Source organism: Podarcis filfolensis, assembly GCF_964270895.1.
Source record: "Podarcis filfolensis genome assembly, chromosome: 5".
NCBI classification, from domain to species: Eukaryota; Metazoa; Chordata; class Lepidosauria; order Squamata; family Lacertidae; genus Podarcis; species Podarcis filfolensis.
This window is the reverse complement of record NC_139608.1, coordinates 58,401,922-58,419,421: the sequence shown is the minus strand read 5'-3', so window position 1 is coordinate 58,419,421 and position 17,500 is coordinate 58,401,922. Positions and strand designations below refer to the sequence as shown.

The 17,500-nt window shown below is 39.5% G+C and overlaps 1 protein-coding gene and 1 long non-coding RNA gene across 28 annotated transcripts in view; one reads left to right on the top strand and one right to left on the bottom strand.

The window, feature by feature from the left end:
- EBF3 (EBF transcription factor 3) overlaps nucleotides 1–17,500 on the top strand; it is a gene marked incomplete at its 3' end in the record, with an annotated part of 186,100 nt that overhangs the window by 76,248 nt on the left and 92,352 nt on the right. The window lies entirely within an intron of this gene.
- LOC310763987 overlaps nucleotides 16,198–17,500 on the bottom strand; it is a 141,820-nt gene continuing 140,517 nt past the window's right edge. The window contains exon 4 of the long non-coding RNA XR_014548938.1: nucleotides 16,198–17,500. This exon is cut by the window's right edge and continues 1,150 nt beyond it. This is a non-coding gene — a long non-coding RNA (uncharacterized lncRNA).

Sequence of the window (17,500 nt, the reverse complement as noted above, 5' to 3'; positions counted from 1 at the left end):
GTGCTAAAATAAAACAAGGACAAAATGTAGATGATGAAAAGAAGAAAACAAACAATTCAGTTATTATTTCTGAATTGTAAAAAGTTAATCGGCGTGGAGAAGAGTAGCTGAAAGAAAAATACTATGCGTGTCCTAAAAATTGCATACCATGTCGTTTTATATTAGTAGCTTATAAAATCCTTGCGTTGGCTTCACAGAGTTAAAAAATAATCACCACCAGTAATTACCAAGCTCTTCTTTATTCTTAAAGTGTTGAAAATGTTGGTGTTTGTATTATCATCGCTACTGAGAACACACTAATTAGGAGAACGAAGAGACAGAAAACACCTAACATTCCAGGAGCATTCACTCCAGTAGGTATGTCGAAGGCATCAACAGAGATGTGCAAAGCAGGGACTTCTAGCATCTTCTTGTAATGGCAGATGATGCTCTACGTTGCAGACAGTGATCCTGCATGTGCAGAGGTGGGTTCATGATCCTCTGGGCATGCAGGCTTCGTGCTTTACTCACCTAAATATTATGTGAACTGCCCTGAGACTCCCAGGGATAGGGCAGTATACAAATAATAATAATATAATTAATAATTATAATTAATAGTCCTTATAAGAAGACTAAACCGAGGCGTGCTTTCCCTAATGAGGCCTCCCGCCCCCGGTGCCCTTCCACCTTTTGGCTTCCGTTCTTAGACCGAGGTAAAGTTCGCAAACCAGGACACTACTTCCAGTTTTGCGGAGTTCGTAAACCGAATAGTTCGTAATCAGGGCTGTTCTTAAACTGAGGTACCACTGTACTGCATTTTGGGGAAAGCTTGGTTTTCCACAAAGCTTGGTTGGGTGCTGCTTCTGTCTTATTTCAGAGTTTACACTGACGATTTTAGATGGAAGACAATAGGGTTGCCTATGCATGTTTGGGGGACGCGGGTGGCGCTGTGGGTAGAAACTCAACGCCTAGGACTTGCCGATCGCGTGGTCGGCGGTTCGAATCCCTGCTGCGGGGTGCGCTCCCATCGTTCGGTCCCAGCGCCTACCAACCTAGCAGTTCGAAAGCACCCCCGGGTGCAAGTAGATAAATAGGGACCGCTTACCAGCGGGAAGGTAAACGGCGTTCCGTGTGCTGCGCTGGCTCGCCAGATGCAGCTTGTCACGCTGGCCACGTGACCCGGAAGTGTCTGCGGACAGCGCTGGCTCCCGGCCTATAGAGTAAGATGAGCACACAACCCTAGAGTCTGTCAAGACTGGCCCGTACGGGCAGGGATACCTTTACCTTTACCTTTTTATGCATGCTTACCAAAGAGAAAGCCACTTGGAATATAGTAGGACTTACTTCTGAGTAAAGATGCATAGAACTAGATTGTATGCTAGTATAAGAGCACATACTTTGGCTTAACTAAGTTGTTGATGAAGCTGAAAATAACCTTTGGAAGATGACCAAAGTAATTATAAGTACTGACTAAAGTAATCCATTAAATCAAACTAAGTAATATGTTAAAATATTGCCATTTGTAAATCTGGTACAATGTGCACTTTCTACCCACTTTCCTTGAAGATTTGCACAACCCGTGTTATTGATGTAATGAGATATTATGAAACATATGTGGGAATGAGAAGCAAAATAAACAAAACTTATGCATTTTACACAGAAATAAACATATGTTCTGTTCACATGAAAGAGGGACTGTTTCATTGGTATAAATGAAATTGGCCCTTACCGTTTTAGAAGGAATCTTTTCCCCTCCTTCTGTGCCACGAAACAGAATGAAAGTAGCCATATAGAGTGATTTCTTATTCCTTGACATAGTCAGTGCAGGCTCTCTTACTCAAAGGGGTAAATCTGATCATTTTAGCTAATGAACTGCAGCAGAGCCTTATCAATTATCTAGATCAAGAGAAATTCTGTTATTGTGACTGGCTTCATTTGAGTTTCCTTTGAGGAGCTGGTTTGTGTCACTCAGTGAAGCCATTTGGTCAGAAGGGAGGTTCTCTCTCCTCTCGCTTAAACCAAGTCCCTTTCCAGTGCTATTTAGAACAAGATGTGTGTTAGCCCTAATCCAATAAACACTGCGGAGGAAGGCCAATGTAGCTCTGTGGGGAAATAGTGTCCAGGCTTGTAGCAACATCTAATGGGCATTTAGGTGCAAACTAGCTGTGAAGTGTTAAATATTTACATGTAGAATGCCAATAGTAATTGTCCACTTTATCTGAGCTAGCCTAGGGAAATGTCTTATTTGTTTCCATGTTACTTCAATAAAAAGAAGACTGGAAAATCCCCTCACTATTTCTTGGGGGCTTAGAATTAATAAAGCTAGGCAGTATAAAATATGTGCTTTGGTTTTCTGAATGATCACTTCTGCACCAGGCCATATAATATGGCTTTAACTCCATGTGGCCTGTCTATTAAGCAAGACAGGATGAGCCTCACAAATAATAAAAAATATTTATGCTTTTCTTAGTGATACTAACAAGGTAACATATCAGAGAAGAAATGGCAGCAGAAGAATAAGGTAACTCTGTCTTATGAATTCATGGCACAGTGGGATCCCTTTCTGCTCCCATAAACACCCTAGGATTCTGTGTTCTATGCTATTATTCCACAAATTGTATTTTTTTCTTTTTGTTTGTGAAATCTGAAGTGTCATAAATGCCTCCATCTCATATATATTTGATAGTTAATATTAGTCTCATCCAGGAAAGTGCACTTTACATGTGGCAACATACGATTACCTGAGAGTGTTATTGCAAAGGAAAAAAATCAATACCAATTTATAATTCACGATTGCAGTCTATCAGTTTTTATGGCTCTCTATCCAGTCTCATTAATTTTTTATTATGATTGACTGAAACTGAAAGATTTTTAACATGTTTCGCTGTTATTTATTCAACCTTAATAATTAAATAAACCTTAATTGGCTGTATTTCGAAGCATCTTGAAGCTATGGCCAGAACGGGTTTTGGTGACCATACATTATTAATGCTAGAAATACCGCACATTTTCTTCTGAGCCAAGCTCTAGGAAATGATCTGCTATGTACCATAACAAGGGAAATAGATTTTGTAGTCACCTAATCAAATTCTATTTAAAAGGAGACTATATATTTTAAATTCAGAATATAAATTATCAATAACTCATTGAGAAAATGTGATACAATATTCCTAAAGCAAGGGGGGAAGCAGAGTACCTGATCAAGACTTGTATCAGAATCTAAAAGCTTGATTAATGAGGCTAGCTGGCCTATCAAATAGAAAAGTCTAAATGAGTATGATTTAACAAAGGATTTTCCTGATTGGTGGTTAACTTGTGCCTTTAAAAGGTGATTGGCAGATGGAAAATTGCACTTTCAAATTTCATCCGTATTCATTTCAGTTGTTCTTCTACATGTCAACTTCTTGCCATTCCCAGACAGGCCAAGGCTGTATACATTAGCTGTTACCACCGTGAAAAAAAGAAGGAAGACAATCCCATATTTGAGCATTCTGAAGGAAAATCAATCATGTCATAAGTGAGAAGTATGGATAAGTTTGAACGGTGGCAAGTTTCATCATTTCATTTCTGGCCATGCTGGTAGATTTTTTGAGTGTACAGTTCTGCTGAGAGGCATCCCCAGCTGTAGCGATAGAATAAGCAGTGTAATAGAGTTGGGCTAGAGGGGAAATTTTTTCTCCCTGATATTTGTCAAGTAAGTTTCTTGTGGTATTGTACAGAAGCAACATCAAAACCTAACATTATATACACTAGACATTTTGACAGAATTGGAAAAAAAGGCTTCTATTGACTATGACAAGGATATATCAACTCTCCTCAATCATATGTCTCAACCTCTTGCTTTATGGTTTTTGTTGGTGGTGATTGGATGGCTCAAAAATTATATAGACATAAAAATCTATATAACGTTTCACAAAATAGATATTCTTTGTGCTCCCAGAAGATGGAAGATATAGAATTAACTGCAGAGGATTTTTAATTATGGTAAATTGGGTTGAAGGTTGGGTTTTTATTTTTTTTTAATTCGGTGGGGCAGAGAAACGAGCTTAAGGAAGTGGTTATAGTAAAGGAACATAGAGCAGTTTAATTTGATCTATTTATAGTACTGAGAAGGGACATCATTTTATATTGGATATGCAGTGAAAACTGTGGGAGACAAACATGTTGCAATTTCACAATCTTGTTCTTATTATTATTGAAAGAGCTGTTCTTGGCAGTAATAAATTTAACACAAAAATCAAATACAAAACAAATTTATTCTTCCAGAGCTGATACACCAGTCATTTTTTCCTTGTCTTGCATTAAGCTTTAAAATCAACTGTCACTACCTATCGATTGCATCTGAATTGTTATCTATATTTCTCAAAAGTACTCTTGACAGTTAATACAGTGTAAATTATAATCTGGGGAAATGCTGCTCGTATTTGGCAGCAAATTGCTTAGATTCTGACTAAAGCTGCTTTTATTTCCCGATCTTTTTCCTGTGGCCATCTATTCTACTAAGAATAATTCAGTCCAAATTATTTTAAATATACACTCAGTCCAGTATGTAAATCATATTGTGAAAATCACTCTTGAATTCTGCTCAGGGTTGATATCAAATTAATAATAAAATAAAAATGGCACAGCCTAATATATTGGAAAGTCACAGGTCTGATTATGTTTTCCATTAGATGTATGTTTAAACTACATTTCTAAAAACTACAGTTTTCAGCCAGTAGCAAATGGTGGGAGAGGAGGGGAGAAATAGAAATAGAGTGTGTGTGTGTGTGTGTGTGTGTGTGTGTGAATTCAGAATATTGAAAAGTAGTGATGGTATCTTTGGCAGAGAAAACAAATTGAAAAAATCCCAAAAATCTATGTACATACACGTGCACACTCATACACACCACAATAAATGAAACAACTAGGATTTCTTTAAAATGATAATTCTGGGGATTTGTAAACTACTAAATGTTTATGGAATATGTAAGCACACAGACTAAGAGCTTGATTTGCTACTGTTCTAGGAATTGTCTTTACATGTATTGTTTCCTCTCTGTTTATTTTCAGTTTATTTTTACTGATATTTTACAAAGAGCAGGAAATCTGAGGCAGGTGGATAGAGTAATTATAAATGACACCTTGGTGTCTTTTCCTTGATGCAATTATTTGCCTAGAAGCCATTTCATTGTTCTGGATGGAGCCTTGCACCTACTCTAAATTTGACAGCTAGGGCTGACCATTGAAATTAAAGAGGAGTTATTCTTGGAGACTATATGTCAAATGTAGCTCTTCGAATGGCCCAGATCGAATGTTACCTGTGTGACTTGTTTACCAGTTCCACATTGCTGTTTCTCAGGCAGCTCCAGTAGCATTTGTAATGGGAGGATTGTATATGAGAGGAATATGTCATGGTTATTTTCCATGAAAAGTAACTTGTGAATCATTCCCATCTTTAAGAAATATGGATGATAATAACAGGATGTGAATGGAATGAATCTCTGCATTTGACCCTTACTTGGAAGAAAATTCCAGTGAAAACACGTATTTATTACTTATTATTGTTTTAATTTGTTTGCCACTTTCCAAAATAGATATGCCAAAAGCAATTCACAGCACATAAACAACAACAACACCTTTATTGTCATTGTACAACCTGTGTACTATGAAATTAAATGAGCTCCCCCCCCCCCCCAACACTCAATCTCTTATCGAACAACACACCATCTCGCAAGTCAATTTCGCTATATTATTTTCAGTTCAACAGCCTAACAGCCCACGGATAGAAGCTATTTTTTAGCCTGTTGGTACGACTGATTATACTTCTGTATCTCCTGCCCGAGGGTAGAAGATTAAAGAGGTGCTGGCCAGGGTGTGGGTCATTCCTGAGAATTTTTCTCGCTCTAAGGCAACGATCCCTTGCGATGACTCAAGGGACAGCTCATGATATCATGTGCTGTATTCACCACCCTCTGTAGAGACTTTCTGTCCGTGGCTGTCAGGCCACCATACCACACTGTGATACAATATGAAAGGACACTTTCTATTGTGGACCAGTAAAGGGAGTTCATCAGTTGTTGTTTAACATTATTCTTTCGCAAGACCCTGAGGAAATGGAGTCTCTGTTGGGCCTTTCTGACCACCTGAGTTATGTTGATTTTCCAAGTGAGGTCCTCACTAAGGTAAACTCCCAGGAATTTAAAGGAGGAGACTCTCTCTGCACAACAGGGCATACCAAAGCATCATTACAATTGCAGTCTAGTACCAATTTCTAGCTAAACATGTTTAGGACTGACATGTAAAATCATAATAGTGGCACCTTAAAAAAAAGGGGTTTTCTTAATCAAAAGAATACAGTCATTGCCCTTTCCTTCCTTCTCTGTCTGTCTGTCTCTTTCTCACACACAGGGGCTGCTTTGTAAATAATGGATTTTAGATATTTGAACTACTCTTCATTCTTATTATTGATACCTTTTTTGAATAGGTCTTTGTTTGATAGCTTTGTTTTGAGCAAATGTATTATTTAAAGAAGTACTCTGCCTCGTCTTAAGATGTAGGCTGAAATCCTATACGCACTTAGCTGTGAGTAAGTTTCATTCAACTCAATAAGAGTTACAGCTGAGTAGACATCATAGAATAGTAGAATCATAGAACTGTAGAGTTGGAAGGGACTGTGAGGGTTATCTAGTCCAAACCCCTGCAATGCGGGAATCTTAACTATATCATACAGACATATGGCCATCCAACCTTAGCTTAAAAACCTCCAAGGAAGAAGGCTCCCCCACCTCTCATGGGAGTCTGTTCCACTGTCGAACTGCTCTTACTTTCAGAAAGCTCTACCTGAAGTTTAGTCAAAATCTCCTTTCTTGTAACTTGAATCTATTGGTTTCGATCCTAGCCTCCAGAGCAGGAGAAAAAAAGCTTGGTTCATCCACCATGTGACAGCACTTTAGATATTTGATGGTGGCTGTCATATCTCTTCTCTTATTTCAGATTTTTATTTATAATTTTCATTTATATACGTTACAACAATTATTTTGCCAAGTTTTAACATTTTCAGTTTGACTCCCTTCCCCTTTTCTGCAGTTCCTTACATTATTTTTGTCCTTTCCTGCATACTCCAAATTGTCTTAACTTATTCTTTTCCAAATTGTCTATTTTAATATAAAACACACACACACACGTTTTAAACTGCAGGTTTTTACAATAGTCCTGCCAATGTTTTAATCTGTTACAGTTTGTTTGTAAATACTCAATAATGCCATATCTCTTCTCATCTCAGCCTCCTCTTTACCAGGCTAATCATGCCTGTTGTTGGTGTTGGTGTTGTTGTTTATTACCTGCCCATCACCAAAAGGTCCTAAGGGTGGGTTATAACAATATAAAATACATCTTTAAAACAGTTCAAAACAAATAACTATTACAACTAGGAAAATGAAAAGGGTCTCACTCCCCGCATCTGTCTCCTGACAAATGTTCGCTACTGGGCAGTAGTCTTTTAACTAACTTCTGGGTCAGGGGTGGTTTCTTAAGAAGAGGGCTTGCCACTGATGGTATGTCCTTCTTCAGTTAGAAGTTGATCACGCCCTGGACCATGGACATAGCCAGGACTTTTGTTGGGGAGGCAGGACTTTTGTTAGGTGGAGCAAAACTGATGTGATTGGTCAGTTAGTTAAGTATTTCTATTGTTTTACTTGATGGGGGGCAAGTGCCCCCCTCAGCTACGCCCATGCCCTGGACTCACCCAGTCAACCCTCTATGGATAGCTCTAAGGAGTGAAAGTGCTCAGGAATGTGAAGGGGCAGAAATTTTTAAAGTAGTTTGCCCGTATCATTAGGCCACAACAATGAAAAACAATCCAGTACACTGCTCTGTGGATGATCGTGACTCCCTTTCCTTGCCCCTCTGACATGGTTATGCATGCCAAATCAGCTCTCTCATCCACAATCAAATCATGGACGAAATAGATTTTATTCTGGACAAACCTGACATTTACCAACATCATTACAAAGCCAGGGGGTTGGCTGGCTCCAGAACAGCCTTTCTCTCGTTCTGGAAATGGCTGAGATAAAAAGTTGACAACTCCCTCCTCCCTTTGAAAATACCAGGGGGATGAAATGAATACAAAGAGGGTGAGTCCCAATGACATGACCCAAATGTCTTTGATGTTCCCCCTTTGGAGTCACTCTCACCTGCCGCAAACCCCATCTCCCCTAGCAGCCTCAGTTTAGATCCTCCCCTTTCCCAGCACTAATGAAAATGTGCTGGTTTGGGGAGAGCCTTGGGAAGCTGCAGACAGTATATCAGTGTATTTCCAACAGTGCAATCTTATACGTGTCTACTCAAAAGTATGTCCCATTCAGTAAGTATAATAGTAGGCATAAGTAGATTGCAGCCTTAATTTATTATTACACTTTTGTAATCATACAGGGAACCACTTATATTTTCTGATTCAGTTACCTGTGCCTTGAGCTGCTGTTGTTTTTTGCATAGTATCTCCTTGCATTTGTCCAAAGTAACTGAAAATGATTATATATATATGTACACCTGTATGCATGGAGAGAAATTACATGTGGTTGAGGATTATAGCAAAACCTGTCATCTTTGGCACGGCACAGAAATGTACATTACAGGTCAACATCCCATGGATATGTGAATCCACCCTTGGACAAAATTGAAAGGCTGAAAAAGATATTACACAAGATAGTGCATATGTGAGAGATCGTAGAGATAAGGCCAAGAGTAAATTGAAACAAACACTTTCTCAAGTGATTTACAGGAAAGAAACAGGAGAAAAGTAATCTGTCGCTGGAAGTATTCATTGTTAAGAGTCATTTAATGCTAAAATAAATTATTCTCATATTTCAGCTTTGTGATTTTAAATGCATTGCTGAAAAGCTAACAGTAAGAATATCAATTTAACTGTATGTTTTAGTTCCTGGATTTCTGCAGCTCATTTGAAACAATATTTTCCAATTATTTTCCATTAATTGTCTTCATCTGTACATTTGAAAATACCAGCTTCCCAAAATGTCTGCTACACCAAACGATCTGAAGATCATGTATTCTGCAGTAAGCTCAATTCATTTCAATGGAGCTTACAATAAAAAAAAAAAAAAAAAAATCAAACCTAAATTGCTTCACTGTTGTTCTATTTTGGCGTTGATGGTAATTTGTCAAGCCCATATGCAATAATGGATTGACTCATATAACTAGGGCTATAATTGCAGCTGTTAGGTAGGCCTTCTTTATCTTAGCCTGTCTGAAACTCCCATTCTTGCATGATTTCTTGCTGTGCTTAAGCCATGTGTGTCTTGTTTTGTTTTAATACATTACTGACCCAGGGGCTCAGGTTACTGGGGTTCCTGTCATACATTTCACTCTCATAAAGCATTGCACCAAAAAGGGCGGGGAGTCGGGGGGGGGGGTTGGATAAAAGAAAGAGAGAGAGAAAACACTGTAACAAGGTAGCAATCATTGCTCACCGTACTAAGTATAAATGTCAACGTGTAAAACTTGACTGCAGGAAGAAAAGGGAGAAAAGGTAGTCGCTGAAAATAGGATACACTTACTAAAGCTGTTGTCGTAAGGTTATCTGTTATAGGAACTCTTAGAGCAGCACGTTCTGCGTCTTCCACATCTTGTTTGCCATTATAACCCCAATATAAACTGTGCCTTTACAATATATTCTTCAATATATAGCGCACAATGCTTCAGTGGTTAGAAAAGAATTCGACCCCCTCCCCAAAGTGATAAGAACTTTCGGCTAACTAAATGTGAAAATATTTGACAAAAGCACATTGTTGCAATACTTCAGAAGTCAAGAGTGCACCATTTCATTTGTACGGGATTAAAAACTCAGGCAAATTTGACAAACAGAATGTGCACTTAGTCAAGCAGATGGTTTCCCATATTCTTTTTATTGTGAGGCAGAATCATTACCTTGATATTCCCTTTAAAGTGTTTGGGCATCACAGCATATGTTCCATAAACTTATCTTTTAATCTTTGAAAAACTTACATAATTGAAGAAGTTAACAGGTTGGTGGCTTAATAGGGATCTCATCCATGTTTCGTTTTAATACTTTTGGAAAGAGAGGGAGTGGAGTAAAGCATTCTTGGCTAATACACAGCATATTCTGCATTTATTAAGGGGAAGAATTTTAGAGGTAGGAGGTGAAAAGACAATTTGGGAATTTTCATTCTCTGAAAAACTGCATATTAAACGTGAATTGCAATTTTCCATCTGGCCCTACTGGTTAGGAAGCTGCAGTTGGGCATGATCTCCACTGTCAATCAACAGTCCCCAACTGTGAGAAGCAAACCTCATGACGAAGCCCACCCCAACTCATTAAACCAAAGCAAACTGTATGAAGTGTGCCGCTGTGTGATTTTAATATTTGGTGCATGTGACAGGATCATTTTAGTGATTTGCAGGATTTATCTCCTCTTAAAAGTACTGCCTAAGGCTACTCTAATTGGTAGGAAAGCAAATTCCCCCTTTTCCTCCTGTCACTCTTTGTTTTATTTACTGAGAACTGCCGAAACCTATTTACACAATAATGAGGATAAATCACCGTGATGCTTTCAACACAAAGAGATATGTTATGTGTGTGTTGAAAGCAGTACAATTAAAACTAAATCCCAAATATTTCTGAAGTGGAGGCTACAGTTTGTGATTGAGAAATAAAAATTAAGACAAACGATAACAGTGGTATATTATAGCTCCTTCAGGCAGGCTGTTAAAGTCAAAATTCTTCAGGCATCTTTTATGATGGACAATTTCATTCAAAACTGCAATTAAGTAATTGTGTGTAAGTTGCTCTCACTGGTCCAGATGGTCTTCCCCTCCCCCTTCGAGAGTCACACATGGAGGTGTCTCCCCAGCTCTGCACAGAAAGGAATCTTAGCTGCTTTCCCAACCGTGCTCTTTTTCTTTACTTGGATCCAGTGTTACTCCTCGTAGCTGCATTGAAAATCTGTACTGACATAAGATGCATGGATCAGACAATAGCCCAGGGTAGGTAACATGTAAACATGTGGCAGCCTCTGCCCTCCTGCCAATACCAGGGGATCTGTCACATACTGCCTTTGTTAGCTGATCTCTGTCTTTCCAGTCCCAACTGGGTGATTTCAGAGGCTGCTCTTAAGGAATCTTATGAAGGATTTTCATTCAAAAATATGCTTTGTATTTTCTACTTTGTAAACTACTCTTCAGGTTGGGAACCAAAGCCGTGGTTAAGTTTTGTCTGCACATGCCTCTATGCCTTTATGGGTAATGTGCTAAAAAGCAGGGCAGGCAGCATCAGACATGCCTTTGAATGAAACTGATTATCATAAGAACAGAAGAAGAGCTTGCTGGATCAGACCAGTGGGGCATCCTGTTCTCACACTGGCCAGCCAGATGCCTGTGGGAAGCCCAAAAGTAGGACTTGACTTCTATAGCACTCTCCATTTGTGATTTCCCGCAACTGGCATTCGGAAGCATACAGCCTCTGACAATCTAGACCCTCATCAGTCTAGCTTCAAATTGAGTTTTGGGACTGAAACTTTGTTGGTCAATGACCTGTGCCAGGAAGGGCTATGGGGAATGTAACCCTGTTGATTTTCCTTGAGCATGGTATCTTCCAGGCTATCTAAGTAAGTTGGTGGCACTGCTTTCAGTGGTTATGCTCCTACCTCCAAGAATAGTTCCAGATAATACCATTCAGTAACTTCTGCATGGCATTATGGGAACTTTTCTACAGAGTCCCACAGGGTTCAGTCTTGTTGCTATTACATCTATATGAAGCTGCTGGAAACAGCCATCAAGGGATTGGGAACAAAGTGTCATCAATATGCTGATGACACCTACCTCTATCCCTCTGTTTCATTATACCAACTCCTGAACCTCGGTCTGGAGGTGGTAATGGACTGGATGGGGGCCAGTTAATTGAAGCTGAATTCAGACAAGACGGAGCTGCTATGGGTAGGCATTACTCATGTCTGGGAGTTGGAAATACTAACTACCTGTTCTTGATGGGGTTGTACTCCCCTTAACGATTAGGTATGTAGTTTGAATGTGCTTCTGGAACCTCATTGTCATTTTGGACTCAGGTGGCCTCACCTCATTGGCTAATGAGTACCTAAGTTCATCTTCGGCTGGTTGAACCAACTGTGGTTATTTCTGGACAGTGGTAGCTTGACCATGGTTACCCATTCTCTGGTAACAGTGAAGTTGGTCTATTACAATGTGCACTCTTTGGGGTTGCCCTTAAAGACAGTCCAGAAATTGCAACTCATGCAAAATGCTGTGACCAAAGTGGCTGTAGAGGCATGAGGTAGTGTGTTACTCCATGAGCATCTAATTGAAAGTTGTTCTGAATACTGAACGTAGATTTCCTGCTCACATTTCTGATTGTAAAGCATTAGTTTTTACAAAAAGGCAATTACGACAAAAACAAAAACCACCCAATTGTTACACTGACAATTCATGTGGCAACTTTAACATTTATTTATTTTAGGTGTTTATACACAGCACTTCAGTTGAATTTTCAAGGTAGTTTATATATATAAAAAGAAGCAACATCCTAGGTTTTATATCTTGTTAACATAAATAATTGTTAATGATGCCATAAAGCTGGATAATGAATGTTCTTAGTAATGCTATTCAAGGCATAGGAATGTTTTCCCTAAAACAGAATGTTCTTAGGAATATGTTAAAGTCATCATTGAAACTTCAAGAGATCAGCCTTTTGACTTCCTTGCTCCCTAATCTGTATTTGTTTGAAATGCATGAATAGCTACTTGAACTAGAGCATGTGAGGGAGATGCAACCTTTCCATCACCCTCAGGCTGGTTATGCATGGAAGATGCTGGAGGAAATATGTTTACAAAGTCTCTCCCTCTTGGAAAAGCAGTGATTGTGATATCAGGGTACTTGGCTGAAGCCTCAAAACCTTGTACTCTGAAGTAGCCCAATTGAAATGATGAAGTCCAGAGTACATGTTAATAAGACTGCAAATCTTAGGAATATAGATGAGAGACTGCCTTATTTTCATAAGCTGGAGAGTTTACTACAGGAACGTCTGTGGTCAGGAGCCACCCAAACATGTACCTCCCAACTGCTGGTCTTTGCTTCCTGTTGCAGCCAAGTCTTATTCCTCACTACTACTGATTCTATTCTTCTCAAATACTTACTCCTTCCTGTTCTTCTACTTCCTAACTTACTTTTCTTTCCCTTCCACATTGTTCTTGGAAACTGCTCACTCTCAGGTTGTTACTACTGTCCGCACCTCCCCTCTACTTCCTCTTATCTGTGATTGCTCAGTTCAGAAATAAGGAATGGAGGCTGCAGCTGTTCTGTGCTGCAACTGCTTAAAAAGCATCATTCCCAGCTTGCTTGGAAAGTCTACTCGATCTGCAAATCCAAGATCCATCACTCTAAATCAGCATTCCCCAACCTGGTGCCCTCCAGATGGTTTGGACTACACCTTCCATTAGCCTCAGTCAACATTGCCATGGGAGTTGTCCAAAACAGCTGGAGGGCACCAGGTTGGTGAAATGTGCTTTAAACCATAGACTTTGCCTAAACTGTATCTTCAAAAGTATCTCAATTTAAAGTGACCATTTTCATAGTACTCCCATTGAAATAGCCCCAGAAGAAGTAGTGAAAGAATATCACCTACAGCTTTATAGCTGAAGTACATTTATTCCATCTTGTCCAAAAAGTCAGTGGTGGTCATAGGTTTTGAGGGTAATTGGATAAGATGCTCTCAGTGGTCCCCTCTCCCTCATTGTGCCCATCTCTTTACTCCCTTTTCATTAGTAGCTCAGCCACAGAGGGGAGTGACAGTCAGCAATAGCAAGAAGGGGGAGAGCAGCAGGACCAGGAGGCCAGAGATTGTAGTAGGTGTCTCTAGCAGAGTATGGGCTTTTGGCAAGTGTCTGGTGCTGAGCCTTCGAAGCTGTGTCTGGTTACTGGGTGAAATTGCAATATCATCCGTATACTGATGATACTTAACAGTATTGTTTTTATCTGACTCAGATCCTGCAATGTCAGTGGATTCCCAGTGACTTCCTGTGATTAGAGGCTGGATATTTGAACTGATATTTGAACTCCATTAAGACAGAAGTATAAGCAAGACTTGCATTTGGATGTAACTTTGGAATGGGAGACTTGGACTGCCATAATTTGTGAGGTTCAACTTCCTATAACTCACTAATGCTTGCAACCATGTAGTGTTCCTGAGATTCCTCACTGAGCCCGAATGCCCAGTTTGTGCCAATGGCCAGACATGGTTAGATGTCTGCAGCCTCTTCTATCAGACTGAACCTAGCTAAAAGCTAGATTATTCATGTACACATGAAGTTTCCCTTGTTGACTGTTCAAAAGCTTTAAAGTGGAACAAAATGTTAGAGCCTGCCTTTTTCTGATGGTGGTAGGTAGGTCACACTGGTTTCCTAATGTCTTCCTGGTTTGGTGGAAGTTGCTGGCTATAACTAATAAAATGTTCATGGGGCACCATCTATACTTTTCTGTTCTTATTTCCCATAGATTAATCACAATAAGCTAATAATTCAAAATACATACACACAGCATATTTAAGTACAAATCTATAAGACAACAAATATGTAAAATTATTGAAAATGCCTGGTATTACATTAAATTTCATAAAATGATGACTTCACCTTTCAGTTGCCAATGCAAAAGACCCTTAATTATCTGACCTGGTTTTCTATCTGAGCACCTCCCATATCAACTAGCCCAGGTCCAGGCAGGTATGGTTCACTGCCTGGTGGTACGAGGTAGAGTCTTCTTGTCTATGGAATTCTCTTTCCATATGGGATTACATTTTAACTTGGCAGTGGAACTATTCTCCTGCACTTTTGAAATACATTAATCGGTTGTCCAAGTTTTTACTTGGCACTGCTATGTTTTATTGTTTGAAGGATAATTGCATGTGATTAGCTCACATTCAAGAGCACACCCATTGAAACTACTGCACTTGACTCAGTTTCAGTAGGTCTTCTGTGAATGTGAGTTAGCTGGATATAGCCCATTGTGCTTTAATGTGGTTTTATAGTATCTCTTGAAAACGTCTCTGTGATAGCTGTATGTGATGAAGAAATCTGTTTAAAAAGGCTAGCGTTTCCTTGATAGATTACCTTTATTTGATAATACAAATTTGTTATTTTTATAAATTGACTCAGTCAGGAGTCCAAGTGGCCAAGGAATCAAAATGACATTAAGGCGGGAGGGAAATTCTTAAACCTGGGGGATAGCTTCTGCAACTCCAGTTCTACAAATAGAATGGGCCAGATTCAATGAAATAGTTGTGCTAGCAGGAGCTAGAGCAATAAGTTATGCTTGTGCAAGGGGTGTGCCTCCTGCACGCACACCAAATTGGCTGTGGTGGCAAGTGGATGATTGGGAGAATTCCTAGAATAGTGTATCGGGAAGGAGAGGGGAGATTGTTCCATCAGTCAAGCAGAAATGCTTGTACTGACGGAGTTACCTTCTTAGCACTGCTTTGAATTCTGAGTTGATTGCAAGGATGTTCACAGCCAGTATTCTTGATGGCTGCCTCTTAAATTTGACAATACGTTCTCTAGAAGCTCAACTATACTAGAGATTGATATCAATAAGAGGAGGCATAAAACATGGTTGCAATTGCATTTTGTTGACCAGGGATAGGAGCGGATGCGAGTGGTTTAAATAATTGAAATTGGTTTATGATTTCAACATTGTTGCTGACTAAAAGTTTGGGTGTGTGAGTAAGCTATAAATATAAGTAGTAGCAATAGTAGCTTGGCCTGATACTGCACTAGTCCTATGTACCTTTATGTGGGAATAGATGCTCTTTAGAACAATTCACTGGGGATTTTTGAATGTAGGGACCTTCCAGAAAATTCCATGATACAACATTTACCATGCTGTGTGCAAGCTCTCAAGTGGTCTGTTTGGAGTATTTTGCTAAAATTCACACTAAATTATTTTGTTCAGAAGACTTGCTGGACTAGACTAGATAATATAAACCATTTAAATAATATTGCTAAAGTCTAAAGTCCAAAAACAGTGAGAGAGTTCTTCTTATAAGTCATAGGTCCAGCTTGCTAAGGGAACAGTGAGGAGGCTTAGCACATTGATAAAAAAATACAGAGGTCAAGGAAGACCAGTTATATGTGTAGCATCCAAGAAAAGACTACAGACTAAGCTTTCTGCTACAGTGACACGCATATACCCTGTTGTGCCCAGCAAGACAAGATACTCCTACAGGGGCATCCAGTGGCCCAAGGCCCCACTATAGACTGCTTTTCTTTAAGACCATGACAGTTTTGACCACTGAGTTATGTTCTGTGCATAAAGAGGAATCAGGGACAGGCCCTTGTTGTCAATAGATAAAATGGATAAGGGGCAACTACTGCATTAATTGATCAGCAGAATGCTGAAGAAGGTATGCAGAATGGCAATTCAGTAGTGTCCCCAACCCAAGGTCATTGGGTTCTTCTGGATAACAAGTGCTTAGCAGACTGCCCACTTATTTCTGCCTCTCCATAAGCCTTGGCATTTGGTACAGTCTCCCATCTCTGAGAATGGCCCGACTGTGCTCTTGGCAGCTGTGTGTGAGGCTAAATGATGTCCCAGAATCATTACCTTGCTGAAACAGCCACTCCTATGTTTTTCATAGGAACAGCAGGATTATGTTGTTATCACACTTTTTCTCTGCCTGCTCCAGTCATGGCATGCCATGGTATATCACAAATAGACCCAAAGAAATGCCAATCCTAGTTTTCAAATTCATTTTCATATGTAAACTAAACAGAACTATTACTTTGTGTGCCATTACACTGAAGAATCCTGTTTCTGAGATATTTAGGCTGCATTCTTAATGTTACTATACTGGTAACTGGGCCCTAAAGCACCACTTGTGATATCTCTGTAGGGCACATGGAAATGCAAACCTCCAGTGAATTTGTCCCCTGCTGTCAAATGGCTACCTTTCACCTACCTGTTACTGTGACACCCAGCTGAAGCCCATCTCCTCAGGGACCAAACAGGCATCCTCCAGAGTTTTAGGAGACTTTACAACCTTAGCAGTACTCTGTTGACATTGTCAGGGGGACTGCTGCAGAGCAAAGCAGCCTGTGAACTGGCCTCTTCAATTTTGTTGTTTTAGTGTACAGCAAGATGCTTCTTCTGCACCCTCAATGGGTGTAAATGTGTGAGTGTGTTGGGAATAGTGTTTACATAATTATTAAATGACCTTATGCCAAGTTTTGCACCAAAAACCTCTCCTGCCAAGCATATAAACCTTCTGCCATTTAGTTATCTAGCCATTCTGCTCTGTGTTCCTTGCAGCTGAAAGTAACATTACATTCCCCAAAATGAAACCAAAGTAAATTGCAAGCACTGAGTTATAAAACTGAATTGCAAGTTTGAGGTTCACATGACACTGTATCTGGCCTTTAGCCATAGAGTTTGCTGTACAATATTGTAAAATATGGTCCAAAGCATAATTTACAATACTAGCATCCAGCAATTTGCACAAACTTTCAAG